This window comes from Eubalaena glacialis, chromosome 10 (genome assembly GCF_028564815.1).
Source record: "Eubalaena glacialis isolate mEubGla1 chromosome 10, mEubGla1.1.hap2.+ XY, whole genome shotgun sequence".
NCBI classification, from domain to species: Eukaryota; Metazoa; Chordata; class Mammalia; order Artiodactyla; family Balaenidae; genus Eubalaena; species Eubalaena glacialis.
The window spans coordinates 108744241-108765594 of NC_083725.1; the positions used below are offsets into that span (position 1 = coordinate 108744241).

The following is a 21354-nucleotide window of genomic DNA, read 5'->3' on the forward strand; positions in this document are numbered from 1 at the left end:
GCATATTGAGCAACAATGACATCCAAGAAATGGACCTAAAAAAAAATTCTTTTTTGGTACGTGTAATTAATAATTACCAAAATAATGTTGGTTTTGAATCCAAAACTCACTTCTGTGTAAATGAACCTACTCTAAACAATGACAAAAACAGTCACAAATGCACCACAAAAAATACAAAACACCTTGCCTATTTGGCTTTTGATTTTGTTTTAAAAATATTTTGAGGCCTCTTTTGATACTCTTTAGCTCACCATCATCTCATCTTATTAAGCACGTTATAAAATACTTTAAGCTGAATATAGCATTTATCATCTCTTCCCTCCCAGCTGTTACAGGACTAGCTTGTTCCAAATATGGCATTATCTTTTCAAAGTTCTAGAGTTTAGGCATGACATAATTCTTTTAACGAATTATCTGCCTTGTCATGACTGACAAGCATGACTTAAACGGAGATCAACAGGCTAATGAAAAACATTCGGGTCTGATTTTCAATTGCTAATTTATAAGGGGAGAAAAACAAAGCTTATAGCTTTAAAATGGGAAAGCCATGTAAAACTATCTTCTCTTTGAAGTGAGGCAGTGAGGTTTTTGCTAACTAGATAGGTAACCCCCACCTGAGGGAAGAGGCAGAGGGCACCTGCCCAGGATGCTGTAGAAGGGATTCCTCCACCGGGTAGAAAATTCCCCTGCATGACCTCTAAGGTCTTTTCCTAACCTCAGAAACTGATACTTGGTTTTTGAAAAGTAGAGGCATAGCAAATGTGATGTGTGGGCAGAGACAGCAGAACCGTCCTGGAAAATGAGATCTGGGATGGAATCCTGCTTCTGCTTCTATGTGAACTTAAGTAACGCATTTCACTTCCCTCATTTGCAAAATGAAAGGTTTAGAGAAGAAAATGAAGGTCCTAACATTTGGAGCCTATGGCTTCTTCCTATGCCTGTCTTGGCCACCCACCACCTTCCCACTACTGCACCTTACCATAATTAGGCAGCTTTTTAAAGCATCTAATTAATGGAACACAGAAACTTTAACTTTCTATTTCTGGCTTGTTGCAAATGTGCAACAGCATTTTACCAAGGAGTAGCTAATGCCGCACAATTCTTGATATACTGGCTTTTCTTTGAACCCCAGTGACAGTTACACGGTGACAAGTTGTAAGCAAGGAGGTCGTTACCATGGGGACCCATGAGGATTCCTGGGGGTGGATCCAGCAGGCTTTTTTTTCTTTTCGTCAGAGCTTTTTTTTTTTTTTTTTAAATTTCTGGCTGCGTTGGGTCTTTGTTGCTGTGCGCGGGCTTTCTCTAGTTGCGGCGCACGGGCTTCTCATTGTGGTGGCTTCTCTTGTTGCTGAGCACGGGCTCCAGGAGCCTGGGCTTCAGGAGTTGTGGCTCGTGGGCTCTAGAGCACAGGCTCAGTAGTTGTGGCGCATGGGTTTAGTTGCTCCGCAGCATGTGGGATCTTCCCGGACCAGGGCTCGAACCCGTGTCCCCTGCATTGGCAGATGGATTCTTAACCACTGCGCCACCAGGGAAGCCCGGTCAGAGCATTTTTGATGGTCTGGATCTAGCAATCCAGAAAGCCTGATCTAATTTTTCTTCAGCAAGCTGCCTTCAAGAAATATAGCAGGTCCAAAAGGGTTATTTTTAAGTAGTTTCCCAATCCCAGCACCACAATCTATAACCCACATTAGTTCAGTAATTTGCAAGGTTTAAAAAAAAAAAAAAAAGGACTTGTAAATGCATCATCCAGAGGCTATTAAACAAAAATGGCATATGATAAAAACAATAATGATATAAACCTGGTGTCTTTCCATGATTATTTCCCATATAGTATACAATTCTGAAGAAATATTAACTGTTTTAGTGACTCTCTTGCAAGAGTTAAATATATTCAAGTTTTAATCTCCCTAGTCATAAAAACAATTAAATAAATACAGCTCAATAAAGTTTCAGTGACCTATGTATGCTTCCATATCTTTCCAGATCACGATACAGCATAAATTATATTCAGTATTTTCCTATCAAGACTTCAAAGTTCTCCAAAGCAAGTTTCTACTCAAGAAATTTCAGCTTCCCTACATGATTATGTCAGAAACATATCACACAAAATAATTATAATAAATAAAACTGATTATAAAATAAATCACACTGATTAGACCAGAACAGAGTTTAAATTGCAAGTCTTGCCTCCAAAACTGCTGTGTATGGACAAAGGGGATGTAATTCAGGGAGATGAACTGTCACTCCCAGCTAAATGTGTGCTGGCGCTCAGCTCCCCTGAGACCCATTCTGTTAGAAGATACCTTAAGAAAACAGATCATTTACAAATCTAATCTGTGGATCTGGTTTGTTCAGAGAAGTGGAACAGTCAGAATTCAAAAGAAAACATTCCTCTATGTCTTACTTAGCCCAGAGCAAAGTTACACCAGACAAATTAACATTAATAAATAAAAATAGAACTTGATTTCCATAGTAATAATCTAAAACTTCAGCTTTCCTAGGCCTGATCCACAATAACTGGAGAGCTAGAAAGCAGCTGGAACAAAGCTCAGGAAGCGTCCCTGTGCTCAGAAAAATCTTTCCCTGATCTCAAACTAATAATTACTGAAAACCCTAAATATAAATGCCACTAAGATAAAATGTGTTGAAACCGAATTCATAACCGTACTATAAAAGTAAAAGACAAATCACAAATTCACAAATCTAAAGAGAAAAAAAAAATGGACCTAAAGAGACAAGATATACTGTCAGCTAAAGGTAAACAGGCATCAAAATATTCCAGAGGGACTTCCCTGGTGGCGCAGTGGTTAAGAATCCACCTGCCAACGCAGGGGACACAGGTTCGAGCCCTGGTCCGGGAAGATCCCACATGCCGTGGAGCAACTAAACCCATGTGCCACAACTACTGAGCCTGCGCTCTAGAGCCAGCGAGCCACAACTACTGAAGCTCACGCACCTAGAACCTGTGCTCCACAACAAGAGAAGCCACTGAAATGAGAAGCCCGCGCACCTCAAAGAAGAGTAGCCCTCATGAAGCAACAAAGACCCAACACAGCCAAAAATAAACAGATAGACAGATAAATAGATAGATAAGATTAAAAAAAAAAAAGAGAGAGAGAAACTTCTCCTTCCAATGCAGGGGCTGCGTGTTCTATTCCTAACTCTGGTCGGGGAGCTAAGATCCCACATGCCTCACGGCCAAAAAACCAAAACAGAAGTAATATTGTAACAAATTCAATAAAAACTTTAAAACTGGTCCACATCAAAAAAAAGATATTCCATAGAAATATTGTATCTGGTTTTCATATATTTACTCACCTAAGCTTTCCTGTAGCAGGTCCCAAAGGGTTATTTTTAAGTAGTTTCCCAATCCCATCACCACAATCTATAACCCAAATTAGTTCAGTAAAGAAGTCTGCAAGCTTAAAAAAAAAAAAAAAAAAATTGGACTTGTAAATGTATGCAGAGGCTAGTAAAAATGGCATATGATAAAAATCATAATGATATAATAAACATGGTGTCTTTCCATGATTATTTCCCATAAACTTTAAATAGGAAGTGCAGAGGACAAGCCCAGAGCACAGTTTTGTCACTTTAGTTTAATATTAGACAGTCTAAGAGACTCAGGGCACAGGACATGAGAAGAGGCAAACTCTTGGGTGCTTTATTTGTTTTTACTACTGGTTTACGATTTCCTTGATTTTATTTTTAAATGCATGTCTTGGCCCAGAAAAGCAAGAGAACATAGACTGCCAGTAGTATCAGATTCTCCTTTTCTTATTTTCTGGAGCTACGGAAAAGAGCCAGAATCAGGGTTGTCTAGGAGCCTTCTGATTTTGTCCAGGCAATATACAATATGAGGTTTTAAGATACATGAAGGCTTTTACAGTACAAATCTTAGCCAACTTAATGTCTTTCAATGGAAAGCTGCTTACATTTTTTTCCCCAGAAAACTCCTTGGAGCTTTAAAGTACTGATTATTTTCAAAAGACAATGATTTGAAGAAATGGATTCACAGAATTTCAATTTTAAAAGTTTTCTTCCTATTTCTAGTTCTTAGTACTGAACTGTCTCAAAACATAAAATTAAGTGCCATTCAACATATAGTACTCAACAAATATTTATCAATTACTTACTTTGTGCAAGAGCCCCATACCAGTAAACACTATGGACTGTAAAAACGTATAACTTCTTCCATGAACAGCCCTTAGTTCAATACTATATACACACTACAGTACAGTACAAACGCATAACACTGTTTAGGTTTACATTCTCAACAATTTGGCCTCCCATGTAAAATAACGACTTCCAGCTTTCTCTACCCTGCAAATCTATTCCTTCCTAGTAGTATACAAATCCACATTTCTTTTTAATTCCTGTTTTAATATTACAGAGAAATTTTACATTTCTCTGGAATAAAGTCTTTCAACTTAACAGAAACCAAATGATCACAGGAAGAAAAAAAAAATCAAATTAAACTGTCCTTCTCAGAGCTTCCCTCTCTCCCTCATTAACATTTCTCAAAGAGAAAAACACCACTGTGATGCTCCTATTACAGATCATTCATGAAGTTACTAACTGAGCTGAGACCAGACAGACTCCATCAACTGGGCACACAGCCATTCACCATTACCCTTTGTTTAAAGTCTCAACTGCTGTTCAACCCACATTATTGTGTTCCACTCAAGTCCATCAACTTTTTTTAAGAGGAAACAATCAGGAAACAAGCAAATGTGCTACTTTAGAAATGAAGAAAGGACCTGATTCACATGCCTCACAAAAAATTCTTTAAAAATGATGGCTCGCTTTAAATTTCCTACCTGAAATAGTATTATTACTTTATTATCAGTCTTACATGCTTAAAAAGAACTAGTTGTACACAAATAATCATTAGAAACTTGTTTTAAAAAAAAACCCAAACCCTCAATCTTGAGCTGGCAAAGCACCAAAGAGAAGCACTCTGTGCACCAAAAGGGAAAACACAGATGAATGTCTACACTACAGATGGAGAAGCCAAAACCCCAAGCAGCCTAAGCCTGAGGGTGAGGAGGCTGCTGGGGGAAAAAGGGCAATGTTCCAAAGAGCCATGATCCCAGGCTTGACTATTCTAAAATTCAAATCAATTTAAGAAATGTTGGGCAGAGTTCTGCACTAAGCATTTTATTAAAAGCTCTTTTGGTTGTAATTAAGAGAACTGCCTCTAAACTAGCTTAAGCAAAAAAAATGGCATTAATTGAAAAGATACTGGAGTATCTCATGGAACCCAAAGGCAGAAAGTACACCAGGGCCACACCTGCAAAGCCTTTCTGCACCCAGGCTTCTATTCTGCATGTGCTTCTAGTCTGCCTCTCTCTCCAGAGCTACATTTCTCATCAATGCTTCTTTCTGGATAAATGTACTTAATTCTCCCTCCCTGCAGACTGGCCTTCACTGCTTCCACATGTATTAAGCCTGAACTTGGCTGTGCCCCAGCGTCTGAGTCTATATGTTTCAAGTTCTCTGAATAGAGGTGATCTGTTTGTTCCCTAAAGACACGAATCTCAGTTCCAATCTCAAATTCCTAGAAGAAACTGATGTGCCCAGCTTGGGCCATGGCCCACTAAACTGCTACAAGAAGGGCTAGATCACAGAGTATAATTAGGGTAGGGACTGCATGCCTGACTCCTTAAAAGATATATAATACACTAAATAAGCAATAAGGCAATCTCCATCCTCAAAAAAACCTTAAAATCTCACTGAAATGAAAAAAAAAAATCATTAATACTAAATAACATCCTATGATACAGTATTAGAACGAATGGACATGAAAAGCTTCATGACAAAGATCAGCTGGGCACTAAATGACAAACAGAAATTGAAACATGAGCAGGGAAGGGCTGAAGAACACAAAATGCAATGCCTGCTCCTCTTGCTCTGGCCATAAATCTAAGAATTATGGACCTAAGGAATACACAGTCTTTTACCACATAAACAGCTTCCAGTGAAATATCCTAGTTGGAAGCCTGCTATAAGGTTTAAAATGACTATATAACCACAAAGCAGTACTGTTTCAATGTGCAGGAATAACCAGCTCGCTGATGAATGTCAGTCATACATTTTCAAGGTGCTTGTCACCACCACCCTGACTTCCTTTCACTCCCTGGACCCCCTAAGACTCTTGATCAGACAGCAGCGTTCAGAATCAGGCAGGCAGCCAGCAGGGACAGCAAAGGTGTTTCTCCCTGGTAATATCCCACCCAACCTAGCATGGTTAAGTTAGCAACATCATGCAGACAACTCATGCAAGAGAGAAACACCAGCTAAGCTATGTAATAGTAGTGGGGGGGGGGGTGGGACTGGAGCAGAAAAGAATGTTTCCCACACACAAAAGCTACAAGCACAAAAAAACTGGGAAAAGCCTACAGTAAATTATCTGTACAAAACAGAAACTAGCAAAAACTGAACAGATGTCCAAATAATACTGGGTTAAAAAAGACAGTCTACTCACAGTAGACAATTAGTTACCCCACATTATCACCAAAATATCACACATTCCCACAGTCTCTGCAAGAGCTTGCTTCAATCTCACAGGAAACAAAAAGGTAAAAAGAACAATGAGAAAGTGGTGACAGTTTCTAATTTAGTGATTCCTTTGCTGAAAAGTAGCAATGTTATGTAAATGAAAACTACTGACCTATCAAAATTAAAAGTATAACACTATAAAATTAAATGGCTTTAGAACCAAAAATCTTCATTTTGTATAATCCCCAAACTAAAGACATTTCCCAATTTGGGAACATAATTTCAATGGAGTTTCAACATGGCGGGGGGGCGAAGGAGGGCGGGAATGATTTTAACTCCATTTTGTCAAAGCTGAACATAGTTATGGAGGTCAGAAAGTTAGTGAACACTTCTTTCTAAAGCTACACTCCTAACCTATGAACACATCCCAAAAGTGGCATATTAAAATCAATTAAGTGAGATCTCACTGCAGCCTCTAAACCAGAACTCACCATTCCTCTTCATATTTGCTGCCATATTTTCTAAGTGGAGGAACAGAAAAATCAAAATGTTACAATCCATAAGCTGTTCTGAAAGTGAGTCCATTTCTTGTAAAGCGGGGAAAAGGTTGGCTGACTGAGGGTCACATCAGAACTTCACAAAGCTCTAAGAGTTAAAATGCTTTAAATCATTAAGATATTTTATACTCACAGTCTCCCCTAACTAGGCTTTCTTATCTCTTGAGCACAAAGTCTAATTTTAATGTAACTTTTATGAATTTCATGTTCTCTGTATAAAAATTTAAAAACAATGGCAAGTATGAAGAAAAAAAAGTTGCTCATGTCCCAATGCTCAGAGAAAATTTTGGTATTTATCCTTCTAGCCTGTGAGATAAGGTTTTTAGAAGAATTAAAGATTTCCTTAGCAGAAAGAATGTGTTAATAAGTCAATGTGCAGTTTATGATGAATATAAAACATTCTTGAAATTTTTTACAGGTCTGGAACTCAAAGAAGTTAAAAATAAACAAATTTATGCTCGTGGCTTCCATAGCATAGCAGAGGTTAAAAAAGTAACTACAGAACACAGGAATTCTCTGGCGGTCCAGTGGTTAAGACTTGGCGCTTTCACTGCAGCGGGTCTGGGTTCGATCCCTGGTTGGGGAGCTAATATCCCGCAAGCTGCGTGGTGCGGCCAAAAGAAACCAAAACAAAACAAAAAAACCCCTACAGAACAGCTATGCTGATTAATTCTGTAAGGAAACCAGTACTTCAAGGAGATTCTAAAGCCAATTTCATGACACGGACAAGTTACAATTACAAAGACCTCATCAAGAAAACTGTCTTTATCAAATTACAAAGCTCAGGTAAGGATTCTTGATACAATATAGTTTACAAAACAAATAGCTAAAACTGATTAACTCTTTCATCTACATTACAACTCTAAATATTAGAGCCCACCCTCTCTCCAAGCCTAAAACTAGTTACCTATAACTAGGAAGAGACCCAGGTGTCCCTACAGCAAATCCAATAATATATTCATCTGTATTTTTCAGTTTCCTATGAACATAGAAGACTCCCTATCAACAAACTCCCACGTGAAGTGTAGACAGTGAAGATGAATCTAGGAAACCACATTACCTGAGCATTCCACAGGGAACAATGAGCTTAAAGGTTCTATGGGAAAGGACACTCTTCATAGCAAAACAATTCAGATGCACGAATTGGACTTCAGGAAACAATCTTATCCCTAAGCCACAATGGACAAAGGAAAATGCAAAACAAAATACACCTAAAAGGGGAAAGGAAAGGAACACTGACAGTAGCTACTGTCTGTGTATGGCACTGCTACTCATTTTAAGTGTCTTTTATTTGGTTGAACTGCATTACCGACCCACGAGATAAGTAGCAGGCCCATTTTTACAGATGAAGAAAGGAAATAGCATTATCAACACTGTACCAGGCACTATTCAGTGCCTAGCTTAAGTTATCTTAATTAATTCTCACATTACATTCCAAGTTGGTTATCTCCATTTTAAAGATGAGAAAAAAGACTCAGAAATGTTAAGGTCACACGGTGATATTACCAATTTTTAAGCCCAAAGGCTGGAGCTGTCAAACTTACCCTCCCAAGCAATGCTTATAAACCCCAGTCAAGTCACATCATTCTTTCAAACCACAGGTTTCAAACCAATTTTAAGAACTCGAAATATCCTAGAATCAACTCTCAATTATGAGAAGCCTAATTCTGTAGATTTTGTTCAAAATTTGTTTTGGAATATAGTCAATATTTAATAATAACTATAAATGGAGTATAACCTTTAAAAAATTGTGAATCACTATGTTGTACACCTGAAACTTATATAATTTTGTGAATCAACTATACCCCAATAAAAAAAATTAGCATAAAAAATGTTCTTGTTTCACTTTACTTGCTCTTTGACCATTTCAGAATGCCACAGCACAGTGTGCAGGTAAATACAGGATTATATTAATAGCAACCAACTAGCAGAATCTGTATAAGTTCCACTCAGAAAACCTACATAGAAAGTTAATTCTTGTTTCAAACGTATAGTGAAATACCTAAACTTCCATGATACATTCTACTTTTAATTACCAAAAATAATCAAGAATCAAGGAATAATTCTGGACAAAAGAATGGTTCACGTTGTTTGAAAAAGAGGTATACAGGGACTTCCCTGGTGGCGCAGTTGTTAAGAATCCGCCTGCCAATGCAGGGGACACGGGTTCGATCCCTGATCTGGAAAGATCTCACATGCCGCAGGGCAACTACGCCCATGCGCCACAACTACTGAAGCCCACGCGCCACAACGAGAAGCCCATGCAACTGCAACAAAGAGTAGCTCCCACTCGCCGCAACTAGAGAAAGCCCGCATGCAGCAACGAAGACCCAACGTAGCCAAAAAAAGAGAAAAAAAAAGAAAGAGAGGTATATAAATCCTCCCTAACACTAAAATAAAATCCCACGTGCTAAGTACTGTGAGGCCTGTTATACAGTAAGTCCCCTACGTACGAACCTTCAAGTTGCGAACTTTCAAAGATGCGAACGTGCCCCTGTATGCCAGCTGTTGTACTCTACCACTGTACTCTTCAAGGTGCTGTACTGAAAGATTAAAAATGTTTTTTGTGTTTGTTTTTTATGCATTGAGTGAAAAATATTATAAACCTATTACAGTACAGTACTGTATAGCCGATTGTGTTAGCAGGGTACCTAGGCTAACTTTGTTAGACTTATGACTAAACTGGACTTACGAATGCGCTCTCAGAATGGAACTCGTTCGTATGTAGGGAATTTACTATACCTCTTTGGGACAAAAGGGTTAACCAAATAAAACTTTCAGTTCATCCCATGTCCCAAGGATTAATATTAAACTCCCTTTATTACTTACTGGGGAGGAGGAAAATGGGAGTTGGAGGCTAGGTCCAAAAAGCAAAGAGAAGAAAAGTAGACAATCAAGCAGCTCAAAATCAGTTATGAACCTCCAAAAAATTAAGTAAAAGCTCACCTTAAGAAGAAAGCCTTGAGGGGCTTCCCTGGTGGCGCAGTCGTTGAGAATCCGCCTGCCAATGCAGGGGACACGGGTTCGATCCCTGGTCCGGGAAGATCCCACATGCCCAAAGCAACTAGGCCCATGTGCCACTACTACTGAGCCTGTGCTCTAGAGCCCGCGAGCCACAACTAATGAGCCCGTGTGCCGCAACTACTGAAGCCCGCGTGCCTAGAGCCCATGCTCCCCAAGAGAAGCCCATGCACCACAACGAAGAGTAGCCTCCGCTCGTCGCAACTAGAGAAAGCCCACGTGCAGCAGCAAAGACCCAACACAGCCAAAAGTAAATAAATAAAATAAATAAATTTATAAAAAAAAAAGAAGAAAGCCTTTCATGCATGAGAATACTCTGAATATACTGAAACAAACTGGGAGGCTTATGATAACCTTCAAAATGCTCTTACCCTCAAAGTATTCGTTATTAATTCTAAGCAGGCCATTAAATGCCAGGTTTATAAACTTTATACAACATGGAATACCTGGATATCATTCCACCCCTCTAACAAAAAACACTCATATTAATTATACAGCAAAAGCAGACACCTGTCTATACCTTCTCTTTATGTGACACTTCTTCTGTACATAATCTGCATTTTGAAAATGACTAGAAATTATCATTAGATTAGAAATTAGAAATGATGCTGTTAACCGTGATCTGCGTTACTGTTACGTACTTTTAAGCACACTGATACGTTTGAATTTTTCCAGAGATTTGAGCATGTCAGTGGACATCCCCCGGTAATTGGCAATCCACATGAAGAGCATGAATTCTAACCAATTCAAGAGCCTTTATGGAGCACCAAGAGAGAGCAAGATACCAAGATGAAAGAGACATCCCTGACCTCAATAAGGAGAGGAATCCAACCACAAAAAGGAACGAAGTCCTGATACGTGCTACACGTGGACAAACCTTGAAAACACTGTGCTAAGTGAAATACGCCAGACACAAAAGGACAAATATTATGATTCCAATTACATGAAATATCCAGAATAGGCAAATTCACAGGGACAGACAGTAGACCAGAGGTTACCAGGGGCTAGGAGGAGGGAGCAATGGATGGTTATTACTTAATGGTTACAGAGTTTCTGTTTGGGGTGAAGAAAACTTCAATTTTCCAAACAGAGGAGTGGTGATGACTGCACAACACTGTGAACGTACTTAATGCCACTGAATTGTACTCTTAAAAATGGTTAAAATGGGGGAATTCCCTGGTGGCTTAGTGGTTAGGATTCCAGGCTTTCACTGTCATGGCCCGGGTTCAATCCCTGGTTGGGGGAACTGAGATCCTGCAAGCCAAGCAGTATGGCACGGCCAAAAAAAAAAAAAAGGGTTAAAATGACCTTAACCTAAAACTATAAAACTCCTAGAAGAAAACAGGGTATAAGCTTCAGGGCACTGGACTTAGCAGTGGTTTCTTGGATAAGGCACCAAAAGCACAGGCAACAAAAGCAAAAACAGACAAATGAGACTCCATCAAACTTAAAATTCTGTACATCAAAGGACACAACAGAGTGAAATGGCATGGGAGAAACTATGTGTAAATCATATATATCTATTAAGGGATTAATATTCAGAATACATAAAGAACTACAACTCAACAAGAACGACAACAACAAAAATCTGACTTTTAAAAATGGGCAAAGGGGGCTTCCCTGGTGGCACTAAGAATCCGCCTGCCAATGCAGGGGTCACGGGTTCAAGCCCTGGTCCAGGAAGATCCCACATGCTGCAGAGCAACTAAGCTCGTGCGCCACAACTACTGAGCCTGTGCTCTAGAGCCTGCAAGCCACAACTACTGAGCCCACGTGCCACAATTACTGAAGCCCGTACGCCTAGAGGCCGTGCTCCGCAACAAGAGAAGCTACCGCAATGAGAGGCCCGCGCACTGCAACGAAGAGTAGCCCCCGCTCGCCGCAACTAGAGAAAGCCCGCGCACAGCAACGAAGACCCAATGCAGCCAAAAAAAAAAAAAAAAAAATTAAAAATGGGCAAAAGACTTCTATAGGCATTTCTGCAAAGTTGACATACAAATGGCCATCAAGCATATGAAAAAATGTTCAACATCGTTGAACATTAGGACCGTTACCATTAAAAAAGAAGAAAAGGGAATTCCATGGTGGTCCAGTGGTTAGGGCTCCTAGCTACCACTGCAGGGGGTATGGGTTCGATCCCTGGTTGGGGAACAAAGATCCTGCATGTCATGTGGCGCGACCAAAAAAAAAAAAAAACAACAACAACAAATGTTGGTGAGGATGTGGAGATATTAGAATCCTTGTGCACTGTTGGTGGGATTGTGAAATAGGGGGATCGTTATGGAAAACAGTATGGAGGTTCCTCAAAAAATTAAAAACAGAACCACCATATGATCCATCAATTCACTTCTGAATATTATCCAAAAGAAATGAAAGAAGGGGGACTTCCTTGGTGGTCCAGTAGTTAAGACTCCACGCTCCCAATGCAGGGGGGCCCGGGTTCGATCCCTGGTCAGGGAACTAGATCCCACATGCATGCCGCAACTAAAGATCCGCACACTGCAACTAAGACCTGGAGCAGCCTAATTAAATAAATACTAAAAAAAAGAAAAAAGAATTGAAAGAAGGGTCTCAAAGAGATATCCGCACACCCATATTCATAGCAGCACTAGTCACAATGGCCAAAAGGTACAAACAACTTGTGTTCATCAACAGATAAATGGATAAACAAAATGTGGTATATACATATAATAGAATATTATTCAGCCTTCGAAAGGAAAGAAATCCTGTCACATGCTACAACATGGATGAACCTTAAAGATATAGTAAGTGAATGAGCCAGTCACAAAAAGTCAAATACTGCTGTGAATCCACTCATACCTAAAAGTAGTCAAATTCACAGAAGCAGTAAGTAGAATGGTAGTTATGAGAGGCTGGGGTGGGAGGAGGGAGAAAATGGGAGTTGTTGTTTAATGGGTATAGAGTTTCAGATTTAGAAGATGAAAAGGTTCTGGATATCTGTTTCCCATTAATATGAATGCACTTAATGCTACAAAACTGTACACTCAAAAATAATTAAGATGCTAAATTTTAGGTTATGTGCTTTTTACATTCAAAAAATGTAAATATTAAAAAATGGTTAAAATGGAAAATTGTTATATATATTTTACCACAATTTTTTAAAATTAATAATGCAATATACCAAAACTGTTGAAGTGCATGGTATGTGAATTATATCTCAATAAAGCTGTTTAAAAAAAAAAGGCAGAGGACACAGAGTTTCACCAAATCCAGTGAGCTTCACTCACTGGTTTACAGAAAACAGAGCAATTTGTTGGAAGTACCCAAAGCCTTGAGCAGAGGAGCCTATGCTCCTACTTCCTCCAACTTCTTCACCCTGGCCTCCAGGTGACAGCTCTTCTCTTTCCCTTTCCAAGGCACACCACCACCACCTTGTAACTTCCCAGTTCCTTATTACATCTGGCCTCACAGGAAAATTAAGTTAAAGAAGCTGCAGTGGCAGTCACAGGAGGGGGCATGGAATTCACGACTCACACTCCACGTTTACCAGCAGAGCCCAAATATTAAAAAAAAAAAAAAAAAAAAAAAATCACACAGTAGACGTAAAATAAACATTAGGTCTCTGTCCTTCCTCTTCTCTTCTTCAAGCCCAGCATGTTTAAAACAGCAAATTCTCTGCTCCCATGCTGGGATATCCACTGGCCTAACTCATATGTGCTGGAGCTTAAACACAGTGCATCATTTAAAATGTGGTTGTCAATGCCTATCACCTACTACTAAACTTAAAAACATATCACAAAACTGTAACTAGGATAAGCGTATTTTGTTAAAATAATAAACATTTCTACAGCATATAAAAAGGATAATAAGATAAAGACCACAAATATTAACAATCACCTCTGAGTGGTGGGACTAAAGGTGAATTTCTCTCTTTTTTCTGGCTTATCTGCATTTTTAATAATGAATCTGTAACTTCTGTAATAACAAAAATAAATGGAAATCTTCAGAAAAATAAATCATTCTGGCTCAAAATTTCACTACCTCTTATACTACAGACACTTTCACACATTACTGCACTGAAGCTGAATTGGCACCATGTGAAACAGACACGATTTCCTCCATTTTGCAGATGAGAATGAGCTGAGGCTCAAAACAGTGACTTGGTCAAGGTTGTAGAGCTAGTAACAGACCAAGGATTACAATTCAGGCCTTCAACTCCAAGCCTGGGGCCCTTTCCATACCATCACATCTTAAAGGGCAATCTGCATTATTGCTCATGATACTGTATTTAAAAAAAAAACAAAAAAAACCTATGTTGAAACTGTTGTAAGAGCACCTGGTACATAATCTTGGGCAAATAACCTCGGGAGCCTCAGTTTCCTCATCTGAAAAGTGAAGTGGTTGGAAAAGATATTCTATCTCACCAGCTAATGGATTTTAAGTCTAGATACCATCTGAGGAGAAAATAACCCCGTGGGCAAAAATCAATGGTTGGAGAGAAGTTGAGGCCTATGCTCTGGGCCAAGGGCCATTCTTAATGGAAACAGGTGGTGGACAGTCAAGAGGAAAGAACCGCTGGGGAAACCATAAACTTCCAGGTTAAAACAACAGCTGAAAGCTCCTGCTTCGCTTTCCTAACAGCAATGCTTCAATCCTGGCTAACTCATGATTAGAAACCACATACTGTAAGTCAAGCTAGAAGAATATAAAAACACGGGGGGAGGGGAGGGACCTGTAGCGATAGTTTATGCACGCTATGGTAACTGGATGATTTTCCAAGTGGACTCATTAATGTTAAAACAGAAAAAACCCTTGGTGGTTCTCAGAGACGACTCTTCCCCAGCAAGAATTTAAGGAGAAACTGAAAACTGCGTACCACTCTGAGAGATGCCACACTTGTGGAAAAGAACCAACCCAACACTTGTGGAAAAGGTGAAAGAATGAAATTAAAACCTCTTCGATCTACAGAGAATCAAAGAAAGCGAAGAGACCTTTCTTAAGGGTGAAGTTCCTGTAAACGATTCATCGGGTACCTGTTACCTCTTACACTGCACACATTATAAAGCACTCCACGCTATCTGACACTATTATACAGCCTTCTCCCTCGAAGGTAAAACTACAGCATTAACTTTGCTGGCGAGAAAAAGATTCCATTTTGCTAAAGCAGGCTCCGACCAAAATCGCACCACCTTCCACTCAACTACGGGGACAAGCCTAAACCAAGGAGAAGCTGCTTAGAGCCTGTGCAACCGTCTTAAAGAATTAAAACAACATCCTGTTCCGAGGACCACAACCAACACACCAGCGGCTTTAAATCCAAAACCAGTTCCTTAGGGAAGAAAGCTCCTCACCGTGCTGTGCTCTCCGCGCTCCCGGGTGCGAGAATCCAGCCCCGCTACTAGGCCATAACGGGTGAGCACCTGACGTGGGGGGGAGGGCGAGCCAAGGCCCTAGCGGATCTGGGACGAGGAAAGGGGGGCTCTCGAGGCTCCTGAGGAGAAGCGCAGCGCTCCAGAGGCGGGGGTCCTGGGGACCCCCCCAAGGGTAAGCACCAAGAACACGTGGGGCGACAGGAGCAGGGAAAGGGTGTCCGGGGCAGGCAGCCTGGGTCTGGCACGGCGGCCGGAAAAAGGAGGACGGAGCTACCCCTGGGCAGGGAACGGAGCCCTCAGAGCCCGGAGAATGAAGGCAAAGGCGCGGAGAGAGGGGCAAGGCCACGAGGAGGGCGGATCTCCCTGGGCGCGGGGGCACGCGTCAGGCCGGCGCGGCGGGACGCGGGTAGCTGAGGACCCCGACACAACGCAGGAGATCACTGACCTGCCTCCGAGGCGCGGGGAACCAGGAACGGGCGCGCCCGGAGGGCCCTGTGACCCGCGAACGCCCGGACCGGACCCGCCCCGCGGCGCCTCCCTCCTGCCCCTTTCCCTCCCTCGCTCCCTCCCTCCCACCCGCGGCCCGTTATCCAGCCGCCGCCGCACTCACCAGCGGCTGCACCTGAGCCCGCCGCTGCCTCAGCTGCTGCCTGCTCCTTCGCAGCCGCCGCCGCCGCCGCCTCCTCACTGCTGAGGCCGAGTCCCGGGGGAGCCTCCGCGTCCCGCCGCCACCGCCGCCGCTGCCGCCCGAGCAGAACACCCCAAAATGGCGGCACTTCCGGCACCTACCACCGGCGGGGAGGGCCGACGAGGAGGGGGAGGGCGGCTTGAGGGAACGTACCACAGTGGTGCGGCCGGCAGCGCCGCTCCGAGCGGAGCAGTGCTCAGGGGCGGGTCGAGCGCCCGGCGCTGCAGCGCCCCCTCGGGCTGGGGAGTGGAGAAGCAGCTCCGCAGGAGCCCCCGGGGCCTCGGGCGGAACCCTCAGCTCAAGGAGCGGCAAGGGCACATCTCTTTGTCTCGGAGCTCTGCTGGAGGAAGACCCCCGGCCTGAGACCCTGAAGTTCTCGGCTCTCCACAGGAGTTCTGGATGAACTAGTGGGCAAGGACCTCTGCTTGGCACTGAATATGCGCATAATAAAATATTTGATGAATGAACGAATGAGTGAATGGGATGGTGCTTGGCCAGCGCTGGGCACATGACACACCCTCCTTTCTACCCCAGCAGATAAGCAACAGGATCCAGGCCTTCCTTCTCTGCTGAGATGTGGAATGTGAGTGTATTGCAAGCTTTCAGAGTTAGGGGAATGCTTTCTAACAGCATGATCAGCTGTGTGAACTCACAACCTTGCAAAAATCCTTGCAGCGCCCGGAAGCTCATAAGGGTTCTGTTAAGAGACTGATGTTCCAGCCCTAACCTGCTTCTCCCCCAACTAAAAAAAAAAAAAATCAGTAACCCAGGTTAGGTCCCTGAAGACCTCCTTCAGAGTGACCCAGGAATCCCAGGATCTAGGTGGAATGCAAACAGTACAATAGTTCATTCCTTCGTTCGTTCGTTTAAAAGGTCATTTATTCCGCACGTTCTACACCTTGTGGGACAGTAAAATGCAGATAGAGAAAGAAAACTTAGTTCAGGGACCTTTTGGCCCCAAACATGCACATAACTCATGGGTTTGCAAATGATTTCTCTGTAACATCTGCCTTCCCAGAGCAAATAATTCTACCTGCAAATACTGATTATACCCAACCTTACCGCAAAAAAATAAGTGGACTCCCAAGCAGAAGCCTCAAAGGCTTTCCCATGTGTTGGAAGCACCTCTTTCCCCCGTGGGGGAAAAAAAAAAACTAACCACAGTGTTTCTGGTACCATATAAATCTGAACAATTAGCCCCTAAATTGTACACTATCATATTCCTTAGTTGTACTGTGTAGTTTATCATTTTATATACATTTGTAATACTGATATATGATCTTGTTCTTGTTAATAGTTTTATGTGTAATTTACTGAAAACATCTTACATTTATAGACCATTATAGCTTATAGAATGTTGTCACATACATTACCACAATTAATTTTATATTTGTCTCCCAGCTGCTGTAGATTGTAGAAACCTTTTAAGCAGAGAATCTGTCCTGTTCTTTTTTGTGCCATAGAATCATCCAGATATCCATGTGGTTCACCTCCTCACCTCCTTCAGGTCTTGACTTAAATGTCACCTTCTCAGTTGGGCCTTCCCTGACCACCCTATTTAAAATTACACACACATACATCTGTGTTTCCAGTCCCCCTTTGCCACTTTCTTTTTTTTTTAACATCTTTATTGGAGTATAATTGCTTTACAATGGTGTGTTAGTTTTTGCTTCATAACAAAGTGAATCAGTTATACATATACATATGTTCCCCTGTCTCTTCCCTCTTGCATCTCCCTCCCTCCCACCTTCCCTATGCCACTTTGTTTCTATCCAAAGCACTTATCACCATCTAACATAGTATATTTTGTACTTCATATTTTACATATTTTATTTGTAGTCTTCCCACACCAGAAGGTAAACTCTATGGGGATAGGGATCTTGTCTGTTTTATATCCTCCGGGCCTAAAATAATGCCATGTAGGTGCTCAATAAATACTGGGTTTTTTTTTTTAATTTGATTTCCATATATTGTGAAATGATTACCACAATAAGTTTAATTAACATCCATTATCTCATACAGATACTTTTTTTCCTTGTGATGAGAATCTCAAGATCTACTGTTAACAACTTTCAAATATATCGTAAAGCTATGTTAACTATCGTCATCATGTCGTACATTACATCCCTAGTACTTATTTATCTTATAACAATAAGTTTGTACCTTTTGACCACCTTCATCCAACTCCCCAATTCATCAATAAATATTGTTGAATTAATGAATAGACATATCTTGGTGCTGAGTATGAAAAAAGAGAATGAATTGTTTAGCATTCAGAAACTTCCTGCAACCTACCATGAGCTAAATGAGAGCGGGGACCACACCTGTCTTGTTATCCTCTTGTCTCTCCAATGCTTTTCACAGTGTCCAGCTCAACAGATATTTCTCAAAGGGCGACCAGTAACTTTCCCCATTTTACCTGCCCCTTGACTTAGGGCCACTCCTTGCAGGGCACTAGTGTCATTCTTGCATCTAGTTACCAAGGAAGGCCAGAGTCCATTACCCCAGAGTCGGGTGGAAGAACAATTACATGAAGAACACACATTCTTCTAACTTCAAAGGGCTTCCCAATATAGACAAAACACTAAACAGTCCAAATACAAAAAAGCCTGATGTGAGATATAAATGAGTATAAAAAGCTCCCTGCTTCATTTTTTGCCTTCCAAATTGATTAAGATTTGTTTTTAAAAATGTTAACAAGGGTTCAGGGAAGCAAGCCTTTTCCAAGTGCTGGTGGGAGTAAAATTCAGATAGTCTGTCTGGAGGAATTTGAAAGTTTACATACCTTTCTAGGAGCTTTTCTTAAGAAAATAATCAGGATAAGAGCAGAGATGTACTAGTACTTCCCTGGCGGTCCAGTGGTTAAGACTTGGATGCTCCCAATGCAGGGGGCATGGGTTCCAACCCTGATCGGGGAACTAAGATCCCACACACCACACCATGCAGCAAAAAAAAAAAAAAAAAAAAAAAAAGCAGAGATGTACTGATGTATTATGCATCATAACATTGTTGGAATAGCATAAAATCTGATACAAAAGCATAAAATCTGATACAAAAATATATACTCGATATACTTTATCAAGTATATCGTATACTTGATAAAGTATAAGATATAGCCATAGCCTAGAATATTATATATGTTTTCAAATAATGATACAGAAAAATATTTAATTGTGGGCAAATGTTCATGACACATGCTTAGTGAATAAAGCAGGTAACAAATTAACAGGTACAGAACGATCCCATTTTTGTTAGAGAATGTGTTTGTTGAAAGAGACAAAACCCAGAAAGAATATTTATTAAAATATTAACAGGGCATCCTCATCATCACTTGGTATTATCAGTCCTTTAATTTCAGTCATTCTGGTAGAAGTGGAGTGATACTTTACTGTGGTTTAAATTTCTGTTTCCAGACTTCCCTGGTGGCGCAGTGGTTAAGAATCCGCCTGCCAATGCAGGGCACACGGGTTTGAGCCCTCGTCCGGGAAAATCCCACATGCCGCGGAGCAACTAAGCCTGTGCGCCACAACTACTGAGCCTGTGCTCTAGAGCCCGCGAGTCACAGCTACTGAGCCTGCCTGCCACAACTACTGAAGCCCGCACACCTAGAGCCCCTGCTCTGCAACGAGAGAAGCCACCGGAAAGAGAAGCCTGTGCACTGCAATGAAGAGTAGCCCCCGCTCACCGCAACTAGACAAAGCCGGAGTGCAGCAACAAAGACCCAATGCAGCCAAAAATAAATATATATAAAAAAATACTCTTAAAAAAAATCTGTATTTCTGAAAAGTGGGTTTGGGGGTAAGGAAGGAACTTTTCAGGTTATATACTTTAAATAAAGCAAAAACTGTAAACTATCTTTTGACACAGTAATTCCACTTTTAGGAACCTATCCTAATATAGTAATTCTAAATATAGAAAATACAGAAAAAATTTCATGCTAGAAATGTTTTATAACAAAAATTTGGAAATATCCTGTATGTCTAATAATAGAATGATCACATTATGGTATACTAATTAGGTTTATTATAAATGATAAATACAATGTAGCAATATTGAAAGTGCATATGGGGACTTCCCTGGTGGTCCAGTGGTTAAGACTCCATGCTCCCAATGCAGGGGGCCCCAGTTCGACCCCTGGTTAGGGAACTAGATCCCGCATGCCGCAACTAAAGACCCGGCACAGCCAAGTAAATAAATAAATAAATAAATATTAAAAAAAAAAAAGAAAAGAAAGTGCTTATGGCACATTTAGTGGAAAAAAAATCGTGATACAAAACTTCATCAACATGACATGAATGATTTTTTTAAATGGTACACATAAATCACATAGCATTATCATATGGCCCCAAAATTCCACTCTTAGATAAATATCCAAGAAAAATGAGAACATAAGTTCACACAAAAACTTGTATATGAATGTCCACAGGGGCATTATTCAAGATAACCAAAAAGTGGAAACAACCCAAATGCCTATCAACTGATAAACGGAGAAACAAAATGTGGTATATCCATACAATGAAATATTATTTGGCAATAAAAAGAAATACAGTACTGATATTGCTATACCATGGGTGAATCTTGTAAACATTATGCTAAGTGAAAGAAGTCAGACACAAAGGACACATATTATATGATTCCATTTATTTGAAATGTCCGAAACAGGCAAATCTATAGAAACAGAAAGTAAATTAATGGGTACCTAGGCCTGGTGGGTTGAGGGGAAATGGGGAGTGACTACTAATTGGTATGGGGTTTCTTTGGGGGATATGAAAATATTCTAAAACTGATTGTGATGATGGTTGCACAACTCTGCAAATATACTAAAAACCATTGAACTGTACACTTTAAATGGATGAATTGTATGGTATGTGAATTATATCTCAATAAAGCTGTTATAAAAAAATTTTAATGGTACACATGGAAAAGAAAACTGGAAGAAAAAACAAATGTATTTGAGGTGGTGGGATTATGCTACTTTCCTGTATTTTCCAGTTGTTATGAATATGTATTACTTTTATAAGGAGATAAACCTTTTTAAAAAGCACAAGATGCACGTTTCAGAGTACTATTTAAATATAAATAATCAGCATTACAACTATTCCTCTTGCCTATTTGCAGGTTGTGGATTTTATATTTATCAAAATATGTTTAATATTAATATATTTTCATAAATAGTGTAGATATCATTATATATATATATTTCACTACACACACACACACACAAACACACACACACACTGATTGCAGTTTGTGC

At 40.6% G+C, this 21354-nt stretch overlaps 1 protein-coding gene across 4 annotated transcripts in view; it reads right to left on the reverse strand.

Annotated features, from left to right (window-relative positions):
• Window positions 1-16193, reverse strand: part of CELF1 (CUGBP Elav-like family member 1) — a 68550-nt gene extending 52357 nt beyond the window's left edge. For 2 of the 4 annotated variants that reach the window (XM_061201760.1, XM_061201761.1), the window contains exon 1: window positions 16023-16193. The gene's annotated coding sequence lies outside the window, so the exon portion shown is untranslated. Of the gene's footprint in view, window positions 1-15857; window positions 15878-16022 lie in introns of those variants that run through there. The other 2 variants (XM_061201759.1, XM_061201750.1) reach the window with 2 other exon arrangements.
• Between the last annotated feature and the right edge of the window lie 5161 nt (window positions 16194-21354).